Source organism: Elephas maximus, chromosome 2 (assembly GCF_024166365.1).
Source record: "Elephas maximus indicus isolate mEleMax1 chromosome 2, mEleMax1 primary haplotype, whole genome shotgun sequence".
Lineage (NCBI taxonomy): Eukaryota > Metazoa > Chordata > Mammalia > Proboscidea > Elephantidae > Elephas > Elephas maximus.
Genome location: NC_064820.1, coordinates 204499731 through 204523615, shown reverse-complemented (window position 1 = coordinate 204523615; position 23885 = coordinate 204499731). Strand labels below are relative to the sequence as shown.

The window sequence follows — 23885 nt, the reverse complement described above, 5'->3', positions numbered from 1 at the left end:
ATTGTGGTGTTGGCAAAGAATATGGAATATACCACGGACTGCCAAAAGAACAAACAAATCTGTCTTAGAAAAAGTACAGCCAGCATGCTCCTTAGAGGCAAGGGTGGCGAAACTGCGTCTTACATACTTTGGACATGATGTCATGAGGGATCAGTCCTGGAGAAGGACATCATGCTTGGCAGAGTACAGGGTCAGTGGAAAAGAGGAAGACCCTCAACGAGGTGGATTGACACGGTGGCTGCGGCAATGAGCTCAAGCATAGCAGCAACTGTGAGGATGGCTCAGGACTGGGCAGTGTTTCGTTCTGTTGTGCATAGGGTAGCTATGAGTCAGAACTGACTCAATGGCACCTAACAACAACAACAACGAAAGCTACGTGTATTATTTTCCTATTGCTGCTATAACAAGTTATTCAAACTTAGTGGTTCAAAACAATACATATTTAGTCTCATAGTTCTTGAGGTCAAAAGTCTAAAATCAGTTTAACTAGCCAAAATCAAGGTATTGGCAGAGCTACTTCTTTCTGTGACTCTGAGGGGGAAATCCATTTCCTTGCCTTTTTCAGCTTCCAGTGGCCACCTCTATTCCTTGGCTCATGGCCCTTCCTCTATCTTCACAACCAGAAGAGTAGCACCTTCAAATCTCTCTCCATCTCTCCCATTGCTTCCATTGTCATAATGCCTTCTCTTCCATGAACCCTTCTGTGTTCATTTTATAAAGACCATTTTGATTACATCAGACTCACCAGGGTAATCTCAATATCTTTAACTTAATCACATCTGCAAATTTTCTTTTTCCACAGAAGGTAACATTCACAGGTTCAGGGGATTAGGACATGGACATATTTGGGAGCCATTATTCGGCCTACCACAGTACGTATTATGTGATTCCATTCATATGACATTCAGGAAAAGGCAAAACTATAGAGAGGGAAAAACAGATCAGTGGATGCCAATGGTTGTGGGAGGAGGGAGAGTTTACTGCAAAGGGGATGTACAAGAAAACTTTTAGGGTGATAGAACTGTTCCCTATGGCACTGGGATAGTACACGCATGGCTCTATGAATTTGTCAAAATGCATATACCTGTATATCACAAAGAATAAACCTTAATTTATGCAAAAAAAATTAACCAAGATATCAGGGGATTCCAGGATGGAATGCAGACAGTCACAAATGAATCTGGCTATACTACAAATGTCAAGGATTTCATTTTACTTGGATCCACAATCAACAGCCATGGAAGCAGCAGTCAAGAAATCAAAAGACGCGTTGCATTGGGTAAATCTCCTGCAAAGGACCTAAAGTGTTGAAGACCTTGAAGACTAAGGTGCGCCTGACCCAAGCCATGGTATTTTCAATGGCATCATATGCATGTGAAAGCTGGACAGTGAATAAGGAAGACTGAAGAAGAATTATGCCTTTGAATTGTGGTGTTGGCGAAGAATATTAAATATACCATGGACTGCCAGAAGAACGAATAAATGTGTCTTGGAAGAAGTACAACCAACCATAATGCTCTTTAGAAGCAAGGATGGCGAGACTGCATCTTACGTACTTTGGACATGTTGTCAGGAGGGATCAGTCCCTGGAGAAGGACACCATGCTTGGCAAAGTACAGAGTCAGTGGAAAGGAGGAAGACCCTCAACGAGGGGGATTGACACAGTGACTGCAACAATGGGCTCAAGCATAACAATGATTGTAAGGATGGCACAGGACCTGGCAGTGTTTTGTTCTGTTGTGCATGGGGTCACTATGTGTCGGAACCGACTCGACAGCACCTAACAACAACAACATATAACAAATGTATAATATAACCTCACTAGAGGAGAAAGGGAGCAAAGGAGCTGACCTAAGTAACTTTGGGGAAAAATTGAGCTTTGTTTGGAAACTAAGGCTAAAAACAAAATGAACTGTACATAAACAATAGTTGGTAAATTTGTTTTTCACAGGGATATGAAACTATTTTACATGTATAAAAGGGTTGAACAAATAAGCCAATAAATGGTAAATAATGGCAATCATACTTCTCACTATCAGAGAAATAAGTTAAAAATAAGCAAGTGGGAAAGGCTAGAAAGAACTATGTGATACTAGATTAGGGTAAGAGACATCAATATGAATGTATGTTTTAATTTAATATATAAGATATATAGGTAAATACATAAATAATAATAGATATGTGGGTATACACAAATATATTTCCCAGCTCTTTCCACTAAGAGGGCCTAAAATCAGTGACACTTGAGTAACGACAAGCACAACTGTGCCCAGATATTGGTTTCTAAATGCCGTTCTTCAATAAGAAGAACCAGTCCTCCTTAGAGAAATGGCTGATTCCAGAGCTGGGGGAGAGAAAAAATAAATAAATAAATAACCTTGGAGCATCTTATAGTGCCAGGAAGTAAGGAAATGCTCAAAAAACAAAAACAAAAAAAAATGGGGGGTTCTTACAGGAAAACGAGAGTCAATCTGAAAGAGCTTGCCATGACCAAAACTGGAACAATTTGGGCAACAAAATAAAAATAACATAGTACCAGATTATAACACAAAGTTTAAAATAAACATACAGGTGGTTAAGGTTGTGTGTCAACTTGACTGGGCAATGATTCTCAGTGGTTTGGCATTTATGATGTAGTTTAGCAGCTATGTAATAATGTAATCACAGTTATGATGAAATCTGCTGTGAGTAGCCAAGCAGTTGAAAAGGAGTTTCCTTGGGAGTGTGGCCTACATCCAATATATGTAGACTTTCTGGTATGGCTTGTGGGTTTTGCTCACTCAATCAGGCAGCTGGTTCCTGTTCATCTGACCTCTGGTTCTTGGGACTTGAGCTAGCAGCTTACCTGCTGACCTTGGGATTCATCAGCCTCTGCAGCCTGTGAGCCAGTCGCCTGCTATCTTACCTGCTGATCTTGGATTTGCTAGCCCCTGAGTCAGGAGAAGCTTCCATCCTGACCCACGGACTGTGGGAATTTCTGGCTCTGCAACCAAGTGAGCTATTTCCTTGATATAAATCGTTTTCTCTCTCTCTCTCTTTACACACACACATGCTTCACTGGTTTTGCTTCTTTAGAGAACCCAGCCTAACAGCAAGAGTCCATATGGCTAAAAATAAACGATTGAATGAATGTGTGCATAAAAAATGAGGGATAAGGGAAAAAACTTTCTTACAGAAGAATTCCAAATAATATATGTAGATACTCCCTCTCAAAGGTGGAGATTAACATCTTCTCCCTTGAGTGTGAACTGGATTTAGTGACTCACTTTCAAAGAATAGAGTATACAAATGGAAAAACAGTAACTTTACAATAAAAAACCTGGCAAACACTACCTTAATTAATTGATCGAGGATAGCATCATCAGTGATAAGTCATGTTGATATCACTTATCCTCTGATATGATATCATGTTGATACCATATATCCTCTGACATGGTATAAATAATTTTTGTGATATTCTTCCCCCAAACTAATAATCCCAACATAATTGTGGGAAAACATCAGGCAAACTCAATTCATGGACAGTCTACAAAATATCTAACCAATACTCTTCAAAACTGTCAAGGTTATGAAAAAAAAGGAAAGACTAAGAAACTGTCATAGACCAGAGGAGACTAAGGAAACATGATGGCTAAGCGAAATGTGATATCCTGCATTGAACCCTGAAACAGAGAAGGGATATTAGTGTGAAAAAAAGGTGAAATCCAAGTAAAGTATTAAGTTCAGTTAATAGTAATATACCAATGTTAATTTCTTAGTTTTGACAAATTTGCCATGGTTAATATTATGGGAAGCAAGGTGAAGAGTACATGAGAATTCTCTGTATTATCTTGGCAACTTTTCTGTAAATCTAAAATTCATTCAAAGTAAACAGTTTATTGGGGAAAAAGGGCCAAAACAAAACATAAAAAAATTACTTGTGTATTCATTTTAAATAGAAAAAGATTGGAATGATGTATGTCAATTTGTTACCAATAATTAGGGAAGAAGTAGGACAGTAAAGAGTGCTGTCATGTTGATTCCAACTCAAGGCAACCCCAGGTGTGTCAGAGTAGAACTGTGCTCCACAGGGCTTTCAATGACTGATTTTTCAAAACTAGAACACTAGGCCTTTCTTCTGATATTTTGTGATATCCTTTCTTCTGAAGTGTCTCTGGATGGACTCGAACTGCACTACCCAGGGACTTTTTTCACAGTTACTACTTGTAATTGTGTATTTTTTTAAAAGCTATTTAACTGATAATGTGTTCATACCTTACTTGAGGGAAGCTATCAAAAAATAAATTATTAAAAAATCAAAACGGCCAGGTTGCATGGTGTTTTGTCCTGAAGGACAATATTTTTGAATCTGCAAGAAAGAAACATCCCTTCCACATGGGAAGAAAGTAAAATTTCTCATTGTCACATACATTTGGGAAGCGTTTACCACAATGTGATATCTTGTTGATAGAATAGGAAAAATCAACCCCCCAAATAGGGGACCCCAAGAAAGGCCAAAAGATGGCACATATTCAAGCAAATCAGCAGAATAAAGTTCTGGATAAACAGGATAATTTTACACCTTGAAGTCTTGAGGAAAATCCAATACAATGGAGATACACAAATTTATTAATGGTTGACTAGGGACTCACCTCTTCTGTGTTGTCCTATTTGCCTTAAGGACCCTCTGGGGCACTTGCTGTTGTCATGTGTACATATAACTTGTAACGGGAACTCAACATCTTTGTCCATATCATCTCATAGATACTGAAACTGCGTGTGTAATCTAAAATCCTCTAGTGTCCCAATAGTCAGTTCTCTGCAGGAAGTAACCTGGAGCATCACTACTTGGAAAAGCATGATACGCTAAGAAAAACCAATCTGTGTAGGTACACCAGCACAGGCAATATAAAAAAAAGACTGGCCTGACTTTCAATAATCACATCTGCTGTTTTGCCCCCTCCACAGGGTAGTTCTTCACCTTAGTAGAGCCCTTTGTGGCAACTCGAGAAGCCAGGGGAGAATATTTAGTTCAAGTAGCCAGATGTAACTTTAATAATATGGAGCTACCATTAAGAACATTTTAACTAAATTACATCACCTTCTGGATCTTGTTTCTTTCTTTAATTTCCACCTCCTTTTTGTACTCAAGAGCTTTCCATATATTCTACCTGGAAATGCAGTAGACAACCCACTGTAAATCACAATTATTGAGCCAAAAAAGTAAGCGAACTTAATAACTATCAGGGAAGCAGCATTAATAGTAGATCTTCAGTGTCCCTTCATGTTTTCAATAAGGATTTGCATGCCGTCACTGATGCTCCCAGGAAGCACTACTTGGTCAGGTTTGATCTGGACAGTGGGAATATCTTAATGCATTCTTCATGTCCTGTTCAAAGCTTTCCTTTAGAAATGTTTTTTACCCCACCCTTCAACTGTACTTTCCTACCTTTCATGTTTATGGTGAGTTGATGTGTTTCCTTGGTGCCTAAGTACCCTCTGAGTAATTATCGATGTGACCACTGAGTAATTATCGATGTGACCATAAAGAAAATTGTATGTTACACTTAATTCCTTCCAGGTTGCCCAAAGCTGCTTAGAGTAGGTTATTCTCCACTGCTATCTATAATCTTGGTCATTGGCAGGGGTATTCTCCCATTTTAAAGTAGGTACAATCTAAGTTTTCATTTGCAGCTTATAAAAGCTGATTGATAATTTCCAAATGTATCTAAATGTGATTCATCACTGGGTTGGTATAAATGTATCTAAAGGAGTACAAAACACTGATTACATCAGGAAATTGCTTGGTTCATGTGCCCTGCTAAAGAAAATGACTTCCCAGTTTCTACTCCCATACATAGATTATAAATTTATTCTACTTCACTCTATGTCACACCAGTACATGTTTTCTTCTGTGGACATACATAACCAGATTCACAGGTAAAAATCCATATAAGAGTTTATATATTTAACTATTGCATGTTTAGTTATGGATATATTGAATAGCCATACATGACCTCAAGTTATTGGCCATAGTGGAAATTTGTAATCACATAAAACCCAAGTTATTGGCCATAGTGGAAATTTGTAATCACATAAAACCCATAGGTCTCCGTTATTAGATTTTAACAGAATACATCAAACAAAAGACTAAGAATTCAAGGCTTAAAGTATCTGAAAACCCAGCATTTAGAACATGAAATTGAAGAACTTGGTGGTAGGAGCTTGAGAGGAATTGTAATAGATCATATTAGTTGATTTCAATTCCTCTTTCCCTTCACACCCTTGTTATGACTTACTGTGGGTGCATTTGGTTTCTCTCTTCCATTTGCAACCTCCACCCATTTACAAGCACCAGCTTCAGATCCTCTATAATAAAGGTATAAATAGGTCACTATGAATGTATAGAGATTAAAGTGACTGGGGTCTTTTTTAGGTAGACAGTAAATGTAATCATCAGGTTCATCAACGAAAGAAAGAGGTTAGAGTTAATAGCAGGTCATGAGTAAGGATGACATAACCAATAGATATGAGTAAAATTTCACAGTTGGTTATATAAGCATCAGGGACGTGTGTGTTAGGATCCTCAGGAGGAGATCTGTGGCTACATGTGGAACAGACAGAGATTTCAGCCTAAGACCAACATGAAGGATGCTTCCAGAGCACATAACTCAAGCAGGAAGACAGCTGATACTGAGAACAAGGGCTTCGTTGGGCAACCAGATCAGGCTTGTTTCTGTGGCTTTATGACAATTCCATCTAGGACAATTGCATCTTTCTCATGACAAAAGAAGATAAAGTCCTATTGGAATTGATGAATCTCCATGCTAGAACCTAGGCAAGATTCACTTAATGGAGAAAAGATTGTCTTTATTTTTTTACAACTAAGGAAATGATTCTGGGATGTCATCTCACATCAATCATAATTAAAACTTTACAACTGAAATATACCATTGCATTCATTGTCAGCAATAATCCATCATAATGTCATAGGGAATAAAAATTCAAATGCAATACATGTTATTTAACACCCATCAGGCCATCTAAAAGTAAAAAAAGTACTCTAAAATCATTGGTGAGTAGAATGTGTATAAAAGGTCACACTTGTACATTGCTTTTAAAATTTGCAGTGCTGTGGATTTGGGGGAAGACAACATATTAAAGTTAAAAATGTGTTTGCCCCCCTTTTAAGGAAGTCTACCTTTGGGAACCTTCCCATAAAAATAAAGATATCAAAATTTAAGAACATATGTACATGGATTTTTGTGAGATTGTTTATTCAAAGACTGACAACAACCCCATGATAATGAATGAATAAATTATGATACTTCCATACTGTAGAAAATTATGTTGCCATTGCTAAGAATGAATGAAACCTATTCCAGATAAATTAGAAGAGTTACCACAAAGAATTTTTGAGGAGGAAAACATGATAGAGGGAATAAATGTGTATAATAAAAGTCCATGTTTTGAAAAATAAAGAGCAGCCAAAAACATTTGTGTACATTTGTGTGTGTGTGTGTGTATATATACACCTATCTATGGTCTTCTTATGGAAAGAAACAACATTACTTCCATGGTTTGCTCAAAATTGGGTGCCTAAACTAGGGATTAGACAGAAAAGGGGAAGAAAGTCATCCATTATTTAAAAAAAAATTTTAAATTTCCACCTTAATTTTGTAAATGATGTGTTTGTGTGTATGGGTGTGTGAAACAGACACATCAAAGGATGCAGAACATGCTAATGGCTATTTTCTGTAGCTAACATTGTGAAAAATCATAATTCCAGAACACTTAATTGTACCCATGAGGAATCTGTACATAGACCAAGAGGCAGCCTTTCAAACAGAACAAGTAGATACTGCGTGGTTTAGTCAGGAAATGTGTGCGTCAGGGTTGTGTCATTTCACCATACTTATTCAGTCTGTATGCCAAGCCAATAATCTAAGAACCTGAACTGTATGAAGAAGGTGGTATCAGGATTGGAGGAAGACTCATTAACAACTTGTGATATGCAGATGACGCAACCTTGCTAGCTGAAAGTGAAGAGGTCTTGAAGCACTTATTGATGAAGATCAAAGACTACAGCCTTCAGTACGGATTACACCTCAAAATAAAGAAAGCAAAAATCCTCACAACTGGACCAACAAGCAAAATCATGATAAACGGAGAAAAGATTAAAGTGGTCAAGAATTTCATTTTACTTGGATCCACAATCAATACCCACGGAAGCAGCAGTCAAGAAATCAAATGATGCATTACTTTGGGCAAATCTGCTGCAAAGGACCTTTTTAAAGTGTTGAGAAGCAAAGATGTCACCTCGAGGACTAAGGTGAGCCTGACCTAAGCCATGGTGTTTTCAATCACCTCATATGCTTGCGAAAGCTAGACAATGAATAAGGAAGACCAAAGAAGACTGATGCCTTTGAATTGTGGTGTTGGCGAAGAGTATTGAATATACAATGGACTGCCAAAAGAACAAACAAATCTGTCTTAGAAGAAGTAAAACCAGTATGTTCCTTAGAAGCAAAGATAGTGAGACTATGTCTCACATACTTTGTACATGTTATCAAGAGGGACCGATCCCTGTAAAAGGACATCATCCTTAGTAAAGTAGAGGGTCAGTGAAAAAGAAGAAGACCCTCAATGAGGTGGACTGACACAGTGGCTTCAACAACGAGCCCAGGCATAACAACAATTCTGAGGGTGGTGCAGGATCAGGCAGTGTTTCATTCTGTTGCACATAGGCACCAACTGGACAACATCTCACAACAACATTAACTATGGCTAACAAGATTCCAGGTGACCTTTACTTTCTTCTATATCTATTCATGTCATGCCCCAGATCCTTGAAAAATGTGAAAAAAATTTTTTGTGTCAAAAATCGAGTGAAAGGACATGAAAGGGAAAAGCAGAATTATTCAAAATATTAAAGATATGACTTCAGAGACTGATTTTTGATAGGATTCAAGGTCTTTTCATATTATACAATTTTCAAACACAGGCAGATATGAAGATCACAGTTTATACTTAGAATGAGTCTTTAGAATAAGGTGGTTGGTAGAGAAGAAAGATAGAAATTTTGTAACATTAACTTTTCTTTTGTGGTTGGCAGCCTCTAAATTACCCAAAGTTCCATGACTCCTGAGATTCCCACTCTTGTAATCCCGTCTTCTGGAGCAAGGGCTGGGCTTATTGACTGATTTCTAATAAATAGAACACTATAGAAGTGCTGGGATGTCAGATGTCACCTCAGAGATTAGGTTATTAAAAGGCTGGTTTCTGTGTGAATGCTTTCTCCCTTGCTCTCTCAGTTTACTCACACCGGGAGAAGCCAGCTACCAAGTCAGGAGGCATCCCTGGAGAGAGGCATATATGAGTGAGCTCAGAAGAGGATCCTTCACAGTTGAATCTTGAGATGAGTGCATTCCCTGTGACAGCTTCATTTCAACCCTTGAGAAACTCTAACCAGAACCACCCATCCATGAGCCTCCTGAATTCTTGATGAACAGAAACTGTGAAATAATCAGTTTGTTGTTTCCAGATGCTAAGTACTAGGAAATTGTTACACAGCAATAGATAACTGACATAAATACCCCAAGTTTTTCACTGCATTTTCAGGATACAGGGGGAAATAATTAATGGGAGTTCGGAAGTAGAGCGCCCAGCTACCTCAGCTTGCCAGTGGCAAAGAGGAGGATGGCAGAAGTGTACAGCAAGGAAATCTCACCTCCTCAAGAAGGTTTCCCCAGATCACTTAAAAATGTTCTTAAATTCCTTTGTCTCTTAGTTATACTTAAATTAGACCATCGTACATCTGTCCTCTGAGAATAATGATTATGTAATCAGTCATTCAAACATTGACAAATCTGAGTGTAACAGGAGCACTACTAATAATTACATCACAGCAAATGGGCCAATAAGGGCGGCTGAGCCAGGCAGAAAGTGTGGTCACCTTTGTGTTTAAGTATCAAGTGTAGAAGGGAAAAGAATTTGAGTGCAGGATGGAATTTAAAAATTCCATCTTCACAGAATCAGAGGGAGTGGTACAAAGTGCGGAGAAACTGACTTATGTGGAAGGCCTCTTGATTGCAAAAGATTAGGGAGAGTGTCTGAGGAGAAGATTTTCCAGAAAGTGAGTGGGTGAAATTCAAAACTTCAAACCTTGGCAGATTTGTCCAACTCTCAAAATAGCAATGAAAGTCATCTTCCAAACACCATAGATGAACGTTAAACCTGTTGCCATCAAGTTGATTCCAGCTCATAGCAACCCTATAGGATAGGGTAGAAGTGTCCCATAGGGTTTCCAAGGCTGTAATCTTTCCAGAAGCAGATTGCCACTTCTTTCTCCTGTGTAGGGGCTGGTGGGTTCAAACTGCCAACCTTTCAGTTAGTAGGTGGAGTGCTTAACCACTGCACCACCGTGGTGTAGTCTGGTGATTTAGGCTGAATGTAGGCTTTTCTACACATTAAAACCAAAAAACAAAAACCAAACTTGTTGCCGCTGAGTCGATTCTGACTCATAGCAACCCTGTTGGACAGAGTAGAACTGCCCTATATGGTTTCCAAGGAACAGCTGGTGGATTTGAACTGCTGATTTTGGTTAGCAGCTGAACTCTTAACCACTGCACCACCTGGGCTCCATAAGATAAAACCAACTCATAGGATTTCACCACTTTAAAGACATACAAAATCTGTTTCCAGATTGCATCTGGTAAAGGGTTTCAAAATGGGCATGTCCTTGGCCTATGTAAGCATGCACACCAGAGCTAAACCTTAAAGAGGAGGTCAGCAGAAGACTGGGGTGTGTTGGAGAAAGTTATCACATCCAGAATGGCCACTGGGATTCTAGTTCCTAAGTTAAGAGATGCCATGCCTGACACAGAGCAATGTGGAACCAGGAAACCATTCATTATAGAGAGATCCTGGCTTAATTCCTATAAAAATATTCTTCTGTTCAGTCTGTGCAATTTGAAGCCATAAATTTCAAACAAAAAGGTGGGGCCAAGATGGCGGAATAGGCAGATGCTTCTGGCAAGCTCTCTTATAACAAAGACCTGAAAAAACAAGTGAACTGGTATATTTATGACAAGCTAGGAGTCCTGAACATCAAAGGCAAAGTTAGAAAATGAACTGAGCAGCAGGTGGAAGAAGAGGAGCTTCAGAAGCAGAGAGGAGTTACTGGATCTGAATTGCCAGGAGCCCTCAGGCACCATTCCCGGGAGGGGCTGGGGCAGACTGATACTAGTGTTCAGCCTCAGTTTCCTCAGGAAGAAGCAGCCAGCTGCACAGCCTACTCACACCTCTGGAACCAGAGAAGAATGCCGCTATCAGCAAAAGTTAAGTACTTGCGTATATTTTACTGCCACCCTGCTCCCCCAAGCCAGGCTTCAGCAGTTGTTGATATCCCTGGGCCTTAGATAGGCCCTGATGGTGGCCTAGAGCCATCCTCCTGGCCTTGGAGAAAGAAAAAATTTGCAACTGGGGGAAAAGATAATTTGCCAGCTCCGCGAACTGGAGGAGCTCAGGAAAGAAGCGGCTCCTGTCCAGGCATAAATGATCCATGGACTTTGAGTAACTTTCTCCCCTGCGTGGACCTGTGTGGGCCTATTTCAAGAGAATAATACCTTGTTGGCAGACTACAACTGTTTCAGCTGTGAGGTGGAGAGGTGGTTGTTTGATGTATGACATTGCTTTGCCTGTTAAACAGGATCCTCACCTACCCACAACAGGGGCATAAGGACTGGTGGCCCCACTCAGGCCACCCAGCTAGCCACAACTGTGGTCCAAGGATAACTGGTACCTCCCAGTCCTTACAACTAAAAACATTGGGTGCCCATGGTGCATCTGCAGAACCCCCCTACCTGTATGCTCTAGGGAACAGGGACACTCTTTCCTCAGAGACACTTGGGCGACAATTTTCAGCCCCTGCCTTGTTCAGAGTGTGACCCCCTGCTACAACCAGATACCGGTACCCTCACCAATCACCCCTGCCCATCTAAGACTATATGACAGGCCTATACCACACACTTAATGACCAACTACCTGGACACCTGAGGTGAATTCATACAAGGAAAGTGAATGGACTCCTAGACTGATATACCTGATAGCAGCTCTAGCCATCAGGGGACAGGATGTCAGAACTCCAAAGGCAAAAATAATCAAGCTACCTCACTCAAAGGATGGAAAAAATATGTCAAGCAAACAACAATCAAAACAGAGCAGGAGGGGCAATATTAATTTCTGACAAAATAGATTTTAAAGTTAAATCCACCACAAAGGATAAAGAAGGACACAACATAATGATTAAAGGGAAAATTTACCAGGAAGATATAACCATATTAAATATTTATGCACCCAGTGACGGGGCTGCAAGATACATAAAACAAACTTTAACAGTATTGAAAAGTGAGATAGACACCTCAAGAATTATACTAGGAGACTTCAACATACCACTTTTGGTGAAGGATAGGACATCCAGTAAGAAGGTCAATAGAGACACGGAAGATCTAATTGCTAAAATCAATCAAATTGACCTCATAGACATATAAAGAACACTCCACCCAACAGCTGCAAACTATACTTTGTTTTGTAGCGCACATGGAACATTCTCTAGAATTGATCACATATTAGGTCATAAAACAAGCCTTTACAGAATCCAAAACATCGAAATATTACAAAGTGTCTTTTCAGACCACAAGGCCATAAAAGTAGAAAACAATAATAGAAAAACCAGGGAAAAGAAATCAAATACTTGGAAACTGAACAATACCCTGCTCAAAAAACACTGGGTTACAGAAGGCATTAAGAAGGGAAGAAAGAATTTCATAGAATGCAATGAGAATGAAAACACTTCCTATCAGAACCTTTGGGACACAGTGAAAGCAGTGATCGGAGGTAAATTTATGTCAATGAATGCACACATACATGAAAAAGAAAGAGCCAAAATCAAAGAACTATCCCTACAACTTGAACATATAGAAAGAGAGCAACAAAAGAAACCCTAGGCCTCAGAAGAAAACAAATAATAAAAATTAGAGCAGAATTAAATGAAGTAGAGAACAGAAACAATTGAAAGAGTTTACAAGGTCAAAAGCTGGTTCTTTGAAAAAATTAACAAAATTGATAAACCATTGGCCAGACTGACTAAAGAAACACAGGAAAGGAAACAAATAACCTATATAAGAAATGAGATGGGCCATATCAGAGCAGACCCAACTGAAATGAAAAGAATCATATCAGATTACTATGAAAAATTGCATGCTAACAAATTTGAAAACCTAGAAGAAATAGGTGAATTCCTAGGAACACACTGCCTACATAAATTAACACAAACAGAAGTAGAACAACTAAATAGACCCATAACAAAAAAAGAGATTGAAAAGGTAATCAAAAAAATTCCCGACAAAAAAAAGCCCTGGCTAGGACGGCTTCACTGCGGAGTTCTACCAAACTTTCAGAGAAGAGTTAACACCACTCTACTAAAGGTATTTCAAACCACGGAAAAGGGTGGAATACTCCCTGACTCATTCTATGAACCCAGCATATCCCTGATACCAAAACCAGGTAAGACAGCACAAAAAAAAGAAAATTACAGATCTATACCCCTCGTGAATATAGATGAAAAATCTTCAACAAAATTCTAGCCAATAGAATTCAACAATATATCAAAAAAAAATAATCCACCATGACCAAGTGGGATTTATACCAGGTATGCAAGGCTGGTTCAATATTAGAAAACCAATTAATGTAATCCACCATATAAATAAAACAAAAGACAAAAACCACATGATTTTATCAATTGATGCAGAGAATGCATTTGGCAAAGTTCGACACCCATTCATGATAAAAACTCTCAGCAAAATAGGAATAGAAGGAAAATTCCTCAACATAATAAAGGGCACTTATACAAAACCAACCACCAACATCAGCCTAAATGGAGAGAGCCTGAAAGCATTTCCCTTGACAATGGGAACCAGACAAGGATCTCTTTATCACCACTCTTGTTCAACATTATGCTAGAGATCCTAGCCAGAGCAATTAGGCTAGACAAAGAAATAAAGGGCATACAGATTGGCAAGGCAGCAGTTAAATTACCTCTATTTGCAGATGGCATGATCTTATACACAGAAAACCCTAAGGAATCCTCAAGAAAACTACTGAAACTAATAGAAGAGTTCACCAGAGTATCACGTTACAAGATAAACATACAAAAATCAGTTGAATTCCCCTACATCAACAAAAAGAACATCAAAGGGGGCCAAGATGGCTGACTAGGTAGACGCTACCTCGGATCCCTCTTGCAACAAAGACTCGGAAAACAAGTGAATCGATCACATACATGACAGTCTGCGAACCCTGAACAACAAACACAGATTTAAAGAGTTGACCTGAGTGACAGAGACGGAGAACGAACAACTACGGGGAAGTAGCGACTGTTTTCGGAGCCTGGAGCCAGCGTCCCAGTCAGGTAACCTTGGCGCCGGGCTTAGGACTGGGCCAAGGGAAGCTGAACACAACATCTTGTGCCAGCGCAAAGACGGGGCACAGCCCTACCCCCCTGAACTGACCCCAGGAGGGGGCCCAGCCGATCCGCTTGGGCGGCGTGGAGACGCGGCTGGCGGGAGGAGAAGTCCCTTGGAGGCAGTGACTGGTTTTGGAGCCGGGAGTGCAGCATCCCAGCAGGGGAAACTAGACGCTGGGCTTTGGACTGGCAGCGGAGGATCTGACCACGGTTTCAGCGGGCCAGAACCTCGGGGACAATCTCCACACAGCCAACACACATAGGAGACACGCCCCTCGGGAATCTCAGATAAAATGGTCATCCCAAGCAAGATAAGCAACTTTGGCTATATTCTGGGGTGCTACTCTCCCCTGTTTTTCTGAACCCTCCCCTCCCCTTCCCAGGCAGCTTCATTAACATCATTGGAATTTCCTGAGCCAGAGGGAGAACGGTTCCAGCTCTGCAGCTTTGCTTTTCCCTTTTTTTTTTTCCTGGTCTTTTCCTAACCCATTCTTCCGACCTGAGAGAAGCAACCACAAAAAACCCAGGGACCAAAAATTCTTCCCTAATTGGACTGAAAATACAGAACCAGCTCCAGCCAAGCATGTATGATCCAAATCTCGGGCTTTCATCCTTACAGGGAACAAGGTGGCTGTAATAATGCCAAGGCATTTCGGATAGGGATCTGACTGCATTTTTTTTAGCAGATTTGCTGGAAAAACAAGTTTCCCAGGTCTGATATCTCTGCTTATTCAACAGAGCCCTAACGGACCCACAACAGGGAACTGAGGGATGAAGCTCCCCCAGACTACCTAGCCTCTTGCCTTAGGGGTCTAAGGAGGGTGACACCTACCAATCAGTAGAGGTACTTGCATTGGGGACCTAAGGTACAGCTGCAGAGCCCTCCCACCAAGGTGCTATAGGAATAGAGACACACCTACCTCACTGACACTTGGGGAAGCCTGTCAGCATCCTGCCCCCCTGGAGTGTGAACCCCAACTGCTAATAGAATCTGGTGAACACAACTATCACCACTACTTCTCGAGGTGGATAGGTGTTAGCGTGCAGCACACACTTGATGACCCAAAATCAGATTCTACTCAAGAACAGTGAATAGACTCAGGCATATATATCTGGCAACAGCCCAAACCAGCTGGTAATAGCTCATAAGTAAGTCAAGGGCTACAACAATCAAGACAGCACAATCTAGTAGCCCATCCACGTATATTGAAAGAAAACAAAACAAGACTCAGTGAACAACTATAGAATAAATCACTACTATATCTATATCTTACTGATGGCTCGGAGACAGCAGTGGATATCAAACCACATAAAGAAGCAGACCATGACAGCTTCTACAACCCCCCAAACTAAAGAATCAAAATCTTTCCCAAATGAAGATACAATCCTGGAATTATCAGGTACAGAATATAAAAAACTAACTTACAGAATGCTTCAAGACATCAGGGATGACCTCAGAAATGAAATAAGGCAAACTGCAGAAAAAGCCAAGGAACACACTGATAAAACAGTTGAAGAACTCAAAAAGATTATTCAAGAACATAGTAGAAAAAATTAATAAGTTGCAAGAATCCATAGAGAGACAGCATGTAGAAATCCAAAAGAATAACAATAAAATTACAGAATTAGACAATGCAATAGGAAGTCAGAGGAGCAGACTCGAGCAACTAGAATGAAGAGTGGGAAATCTGGAGGACCAGGAAATTAATACCAACATAGCTGAAAAAAAATCAGATAAAAGAATTTTAAAAAATGAAGAAACCCTAAGAATCATGTGGGACTCTATCAAGAAGGATAACTTGCATGTGATTGGAGTCCCAGAACAGGGAGGGAGGACAGAAAACACAGAGAAGATAGTTGAAGATCTGCTGACAGAAAACTTCCCTGACATCATGAAAGATGAAAGGATATCTATCCAAGATGCTCATCGAACCCCATTTAAGATTGATCCAAAAAGAAAAACACCAAGACATATTATCATCAAACTTGCCAAAACCAAAGATAAACAGAAAATTTTAAAAGCAGCCAGGGAGAAAAGAAAGGTCTCCTTCAAGGGAGAATCAGTAAGAGTAAGTTCAGACTACTCAGCAGAAACCATGCAGGCAAGAAGGCAATGGGATGATATATACAGAGCACTGAAGGAGAAAAACTGCCAGCCAAGGATCATATATCCAGCAAAACTCTCTCTGAAATATGAAGGCGAAATTAAGATATTTACAAATAAACACAAGCTTAGAGAATTTGCAAAAACCAAACCAAAGCTACAAGAAATACCAAAGGAAATTGGTCAGAAAAGCAATGATATCAGATACCAGCACAACACAAGGTCACAGAACAGAACATCCTGATATCAACTCAAATAGGGAAATCACAAAAAACAAATTAAGATTAATTTTAAAAAAATGCTCAAAACAGGGAATCATTGAAGTCAATATATAAAAGATCACAAAAATCAAAAAGAGGGACTAAATACAAGTGGCATAGAACTGCCATATGAAGAGGGATACAAGGCGATATAGGACAATATAAGTTAGGTTTTTACTTAGAAAAATAGGGGTAAATATTAAGGTAACCACAAAGAGGTATAACAACTCCATAACTCAAAATAAAAGCCAAGAAACACGTAAGGACTCAACAAACATAAAGTCAAATACTATGAAAATGAGGATCTCACAATTTACAAAGAAAAACGTCTCAGCACAAAAAAGTATGTGGAAAAATGAAATTGTCAACAACACACATCAAAAGGCATCAAAATGACAACACTAAACACTTATTTATCTATAATTACGCTGAATGTAAATGGACTAAATGCACCAATAAAGAGACAGAGAGTCACGGACTGGATAAAGAAACACGATCCGTCTATATGCTGCCTACAAGAGACACACCTTAGACTTAGAGACACAAACAAACTAAAACTCAAAGGATGGAAAAAAATTTATCAAGCAAACAATAAGCAAAAATGAAGAGGAGTAGCAATATTAATTTCTGACAAAATAGACTTTAAACTTAAATCCACCACAAAGGATAAAGAAGGACACTACATAATGATAAAAGGGACAATTGATCAGGAATATATAACCATATTAAATATTTATGCACCCAATGACAGGGCTGCAAGATACATAAATCAAATTTTAACAGAATTGAAAAGTGAGATAGACACCTCCACAATTATAGTAGGAGACTTCAACACACCACTTTCGGAGAAAGACAGGACATCCAGTAAGAAGCTCAATAGAGACACGGAAGACCTAATTACAACAATCAACCAACTTGACCTCATTGACTTATACAGAACTCTCCACCCAACTGCTGCAAAATATACTTTTTTCTCTAGCGCACATGGAACATTCTCTAGAATACACCACATATTAGGTCATAAAACAAACCTTTGCAGAGTCCAAAACATCGAAATATTACAAAGCATCTTCTCAGACCACAAGGCCATAAAAGTGGAATTCAATAACAGAAAAACTAGGGAAAAGAAATCAAATACTTAGAAACTGAATAATACCCTGCTCAAAAAAGACTGGGTTATAGAAGATATTAAGGAGGGAATAAGGAAATTCATAGAATGCAACAAGAATGAAAATACTTCCTATCAAAACCTCTGGGACACAGCAAAAGCAGTGCTCAGAGGCCAATTTATATCAATAAATGCACACATACAAAAAGAAAAAGAGCCAAAATCAGACAACTGTCCCTACAACTTGAGCAAATAGAAAGTGAGCAACAAAAGAACCCATCAGGCACCAGAAGAAAACAAATAATAAAAATTAGAGCTGAACTAAATGAATTAGAGAACAGAAAAACAATTGAAAGAATTAACAAAGCCAAAAGCTGGTTCTTTGAAAAAATTAACAAAATTGATAAACCCTTGGCCAGACTGACTAAAGAAAAACAGGAAAGGAAACAAATTACCCGAATAAGAAACAAGATGGGCCACATCACAACAGACCCAACTGAAATTAAAAGAATCATATCAGATTATTACAAAAAATTGTACTCTAACAAATGTGTAAACCTAGAAGAAATGGATGAATTCCTGGAAAAACACTACCTACCTAAACTAACACGATCAGAAGTAGAACAACTAAATACACCCATAACAAAAAAAGAGATTGAAACAGTAATCAAAAAACTCCCAACAAAAAAAAAAAGCCCTGGCCTGGATGGCTACACTGCAGAGTTCTACCAAACTTTCAGAGAAGAGTTGACACCACTACTACTAAAGGTATTTCAAAGCATAGAAAATGACGGAATACTACCTAACTCATTCTATAAAGCCACCATCTCCCTGATACCAAAACCAGGAAAAGACATCACAAAAAAAGAAAATTACAGACCTATATCCCTCATGAATATAGATGCAAAAATCCTTAACAAAATTCTAGCCAATAGAATTCAACAACATATCAAAAAAATAATTCACCACGACCAAGTGGGATTTATACCAGGTATGCAAGGCTGGTTTATGCAAGGCTGGTTTAATATTAGAAAAACCATTAATGTAATCCACCACATAAATAAAACAAAAGACAAAAACCACATAATCTTATCAATTGATGCAGAAAAGGCATTTGACAAAGTTCAACACCCATTTATGATAAAAAACTCTCACCAAAATAGGAATTGAAGGAAAATTCCTCAACATAATAAAGGGCATCTATGCAAAGCCAACAGCCAACTTCACTCTAAATGGAGAGAGCCTGAAAGCATTTCCCTTGAGAACGGGAACCAGACAAGGATGCCCTTTATTACCGCTCTTATTCAACATTGTGCTAGAAGTCCTAGCCAGAGCAATTAGGCTAGACAAAGAAATAAAGGGCATCCGGATAGGCAAAAAGGGAGTAAACTTATCTCTATTTGCAGATGGCATGATCTTGTACACAGAAAACCCCAATGAATCCTCCAGAAAACTACTAAAACTAATAGAAGAGTTTGGCAGAGTCTCAGGTTATAAGATAAACATACAAAAATCACTTGGATTCCTCTACATCAACAAAAAGAACATCGAAGAGGAAATCACCAAATCAATACCATTCACAGTAGCCCCCAAGAAGATAAAATACTTAGGAATAAATCTTACCAAGGATGTAAAAGACCTATACAAAGAAAACTACAAAGCTCTACTACAAGAAATTCAAAAGGACATAAGTGGAAAAACATACCTTGGTCATGGATAGAAAGACTTAACATAGTAAAAATGTCTATTCTACCAAAAGCCATCTATACATACAATGCACTTCCTATCCAAATTCCAAAGTCATTTTTTAAGGTGATAGAGAAACAAATCACCAACTTCTTATGGAAGGGAAAGAAGCCTCGGATAAGCAAAGCATTACTGAAAAAGAAGAAAGTGGGAGGCCTCACTCCACCTGATTTCAGAACCTATTATACCGCCACAGCAGTCAAAACAGCCTGGTACTGGTACAACAACAGACACATAGACCATTGGAACAGAATTGAGAACCCAGATATAAATCCATCCACATATGAGCAGCTGATATTTGACAAAGGACCAGTGTCAGTTAATTGGGGAAAAGATAGTCTTTTGAACAAACGGTGCTGGCATAACTGGATATCCATTTGCAAAAAAATGAAACAGGACCCATACCTCACACCATGCACAAAAACTAACTCCAAGTGGATCAAAGACCTAAACATAAAGACTAAAACGATAAAGATCATGGAAGAAAAAATAGGGATAACCTTAGGAGCCCTAATACAAGGCATAAACAGAATACAAAACATTACCAAAAACGATGAAGAGAAACCAGATAACTGGGAGCTCCTAAAAATCAAACACCTGGAGGCGGAGCCAAGATGGCGGACTAGGCAGACGCTACCTCGGATCCCTCTTACAACAAAGACACGGAAAAACAAGTGAATCGATCACATACATAACAATCTACGAACCCTGAACAACAAACACAGATTTAGAGACGGAGAACGAACTAATACGGGGAAGCAGCGATTGTTTCCAGAGCCTGGAGCCAGCGTACCAGTCAGGTACGGCACAAGCACAGAGACCTGCTCCACCCCCCTGAACTAACCCCGGGAGGGGGACTAGCCGGTTCCACGGGCGGCGTGGGACGCAGCCGTTAGGAGAAGTCCCCGGGAGGCAGTGACTGATCTTGGAGCAGAAAGAGCAGCATCCGAGCCGGGGAACCGTCCCGCAGGGATTTGGACTGCACGCAGGTACGCCATAAACACGGAGAGTTGCTCCACCCCCTGAACTAACCCCGGGAAGGTGACCATCCGGGTCGCGCGGGCGGCGTGGGACGCAGCCGGTAGGAGAAGTCCCCGGGAGGCAGCGACTGGTATTGGAGCGGGGAGAACAGCGTTCCAGCCGGGACACTCGGTCGCGGCACAAGCACGGGGAGCTACTCCACCAATCTGAACTAACCCCGGGAGGGGGCCCACCTGGTTCACGGGGGCGGCACGGCCACGCGGCTGGAGGGACGAGAAGTCCCCGGGAGGCAGCGACTGATTTTGGAGTCGAGAGTGCACCGTCCCAGTAGGGGAGCCTTGACGCTGGGCGTGGGGCTGGAAGCGGAGGATCTGACCGTGACTCCAGCGGGCCAGACCCCCCGGGGGCAATCTCCACACAGACAGCACACATAGGCGACGCGCCCGCGGGAATCTCAGATATAATAGTCATTCCAAGCAAGACAAGCAACTCTGGCTATATTCTGAGGTGCTACTCTCCTATCTCTCTGTTCCCTCCCCCACCCTCCCCAGGCGGCTTCATTAACATCTGAATAGCCTGAGCCAGAGGGAGACTCTGATAGGGATCTGACTGCAGTTTTTTCTTAGCGGATTTTCTGGAAAAACTAGTTTCCCAGTGATGGCTCGGAGACAACAATCCATATCAAACCACTTAAAGAAGCAGACCGTGACAGCTTCTCCAACTCCCCAAACAAAAGAATCAAAATCTTTCCCAAATGAAGATACAATTTTGGAATTATCAGATACAGAATATAAAAAACTAATTTACAGAATGCTTAATGATATCACAAATGAAATTAGGATATCTGCAGAAAAAGCCAAGGAACACACTGATAAAACTGTTGAAGAACTCAAAAAGATTATTCAAGAACATACTGGAAAAATTAATAAGTTGCAAGAATCCATAGAGAGACAACATGTAGAAATCCAAAAGATTAACAATAAAATAACAGAATTAGACAACACACTAGGAAGTCAGAGGAGCAGACTCGAGCAATTAGAATGCAGACTGGGACATCTGGAGGACCAGGGAATCAACACCAACATAGCTGAAAAAAAATCAGATAAAAGAATTAAAAAAAATGAAGAAACCCTAAGAATTATGTGGGACTCTATCAAGAAGGATAACCTGCGGGTGATTGGAGTCCCAGAACAGGGAGGGGGGACAGAAAACACAGAGAAAATAGTTGAAGAACTTCTGACAGAAAACTTCCCTGACATCATGAAAGACGAAAGGATATCTATCCAAGATGCTCATCGAACCCCATTTAAGATTGATCCAAAAAGAAAAACACCAAGACATATTATCATCAAACTCACCAAAACCAAAGATAAACAGAAAATTTTAAAAGCAGCCAGGGAGAAAAGAAAGGTTTCCTTCAAGGGAGAATCAATAAGAATATGTTCTGACTACTCAGCAGAAACCATGCAGGCAAGAAGGGAATGGGACGACATATACAGAACACTGAAGGAGAAAAACTGCCAACCAAGGATCATATATCCAGCAAAACTCTCTCTGAAATATGAAGGCGAAATTAAGATATTTACAGACAAACACAAGTTTAGAGAATTTGCAAAAACCAAACCAAAGCTACAAGAAATACTAAAGGATATTGTTTGGTCAGAGAACCAATAATATCAGATATCAGCACAACACAAGGTCACAAAACAGAACGTCCTGATATCAACTCAAATAGGGAAATCACAAAAACAAACAAATTAAGATTAATTAAAAAAAAAATACACATAACAGGGAATCATGGAAGTCAATAGGTAAAAGATCACAATAATCAAAAAGAGGGACTAAATACAGGAGGCATTGAACTTCCATATGGAGAGTGATACAAGGCGATATAGAACAATACAAGTTAGGTTTTTACTTAGAAAAATAGGGGTATATAATGAGGTAACCACAAAAAGGTATAACAACTCTATAACTCAAGACAAAAACCAAGAAAAACGTAACGACTCAACTAACATAAAGTCAAACACTATGAAAGTGAGGATCTCACAATTTACTAAGAAAAACGCCTCAGCACAAAAAAGTATGTGGAAAAATGAAATTGTCAACAACACACATAAAAAGGCATCAAAATGACAGCACTAAAAACTTATTTATCTATAATTACCCTGAATGTAAATGGACTAAATGCACCAATAAAGAGACAGAGAGTCACAGACTGGATAAAGAAACACGATCCATCTATATGCTGCCTACAAGAGACACACCTTAGACTTAGAGACACAAACAAACTAAAACTCAAAGGATGGAAAAAAGTATATCAAGCAAACAATAAGCAAAAAAGAAGAGGAGTAGCAATATTAATTTCTGACAAAATAGACTTTAGACTTAAATCCACCACAAAGGATAAAGAAGGACACTATATAATGATAAAAGGGACAATTGATCAGGAAGACATAACCATATTAAATATTTACGCACCCAATGACAGGGCTGCAAGATATATAAATCAAATTTTAACAGAACTGAAAAGCGAGATAGATACCTCCACAATTATAGTAGGAGACTTCAACACACCCCTTTCGGAGAAGGACAGGACATCCAGTAAGAAGCTCAACAGAGACACGGAAGATCTAATTACAACAATCAACCAACTTGACCTCATTGACTTATACAGAACTCTCCACCCAACTGCTGCAAAATATACTTTTTTTTCTAGCGCACATGGAACATTCTCTAGAATAGACCACATATTAGGTCATAAAACAAACCTTTGCAGAGTCCAAAACATCGAAATATTACAAAGCATCTTCTCAGACCACAAGGCAATAAAACTAGAGATCAATAACAGAAGAACGAGGGAAAAGAAATCAAATACTTGGAAAATGAACAATACCCTCCTGAAAAAAGACTGGGTTATAGAAGACATCAAGGAGGGAATAAGGAAATTCATAGAAAGCAACGAGAATGAAAATACTTCCTATCAAAACCTCTGGGACACAGCAAAAGCAGTGCTCAGAGGTCAATTTATATCAATAAATGCACACATACAAAAAGAAGAAAGAGCCAAAATCAGAGAACTGTCCCTACAACTTGAACAAATAGAAAGTGAGCAACAAAAGAATCCATCAGGCACCAGAAGAAAACAAATAATAAAAATTAGAGCTGAACTAAATGAATTAG

The 23885-nt window shown here is 39.5% G+C and overlaps 1 pseudogene; it reads right to left on the bottom strand.

Moving 5' to 3' along the window:
• Positions 1 to 23885, bottom strand: part of LOC126067583 (olfactory receptor 2T11-like) — a 107803-nt pseudogene that overhangs the window by 15681 nt on the left and 68237 nt on the right.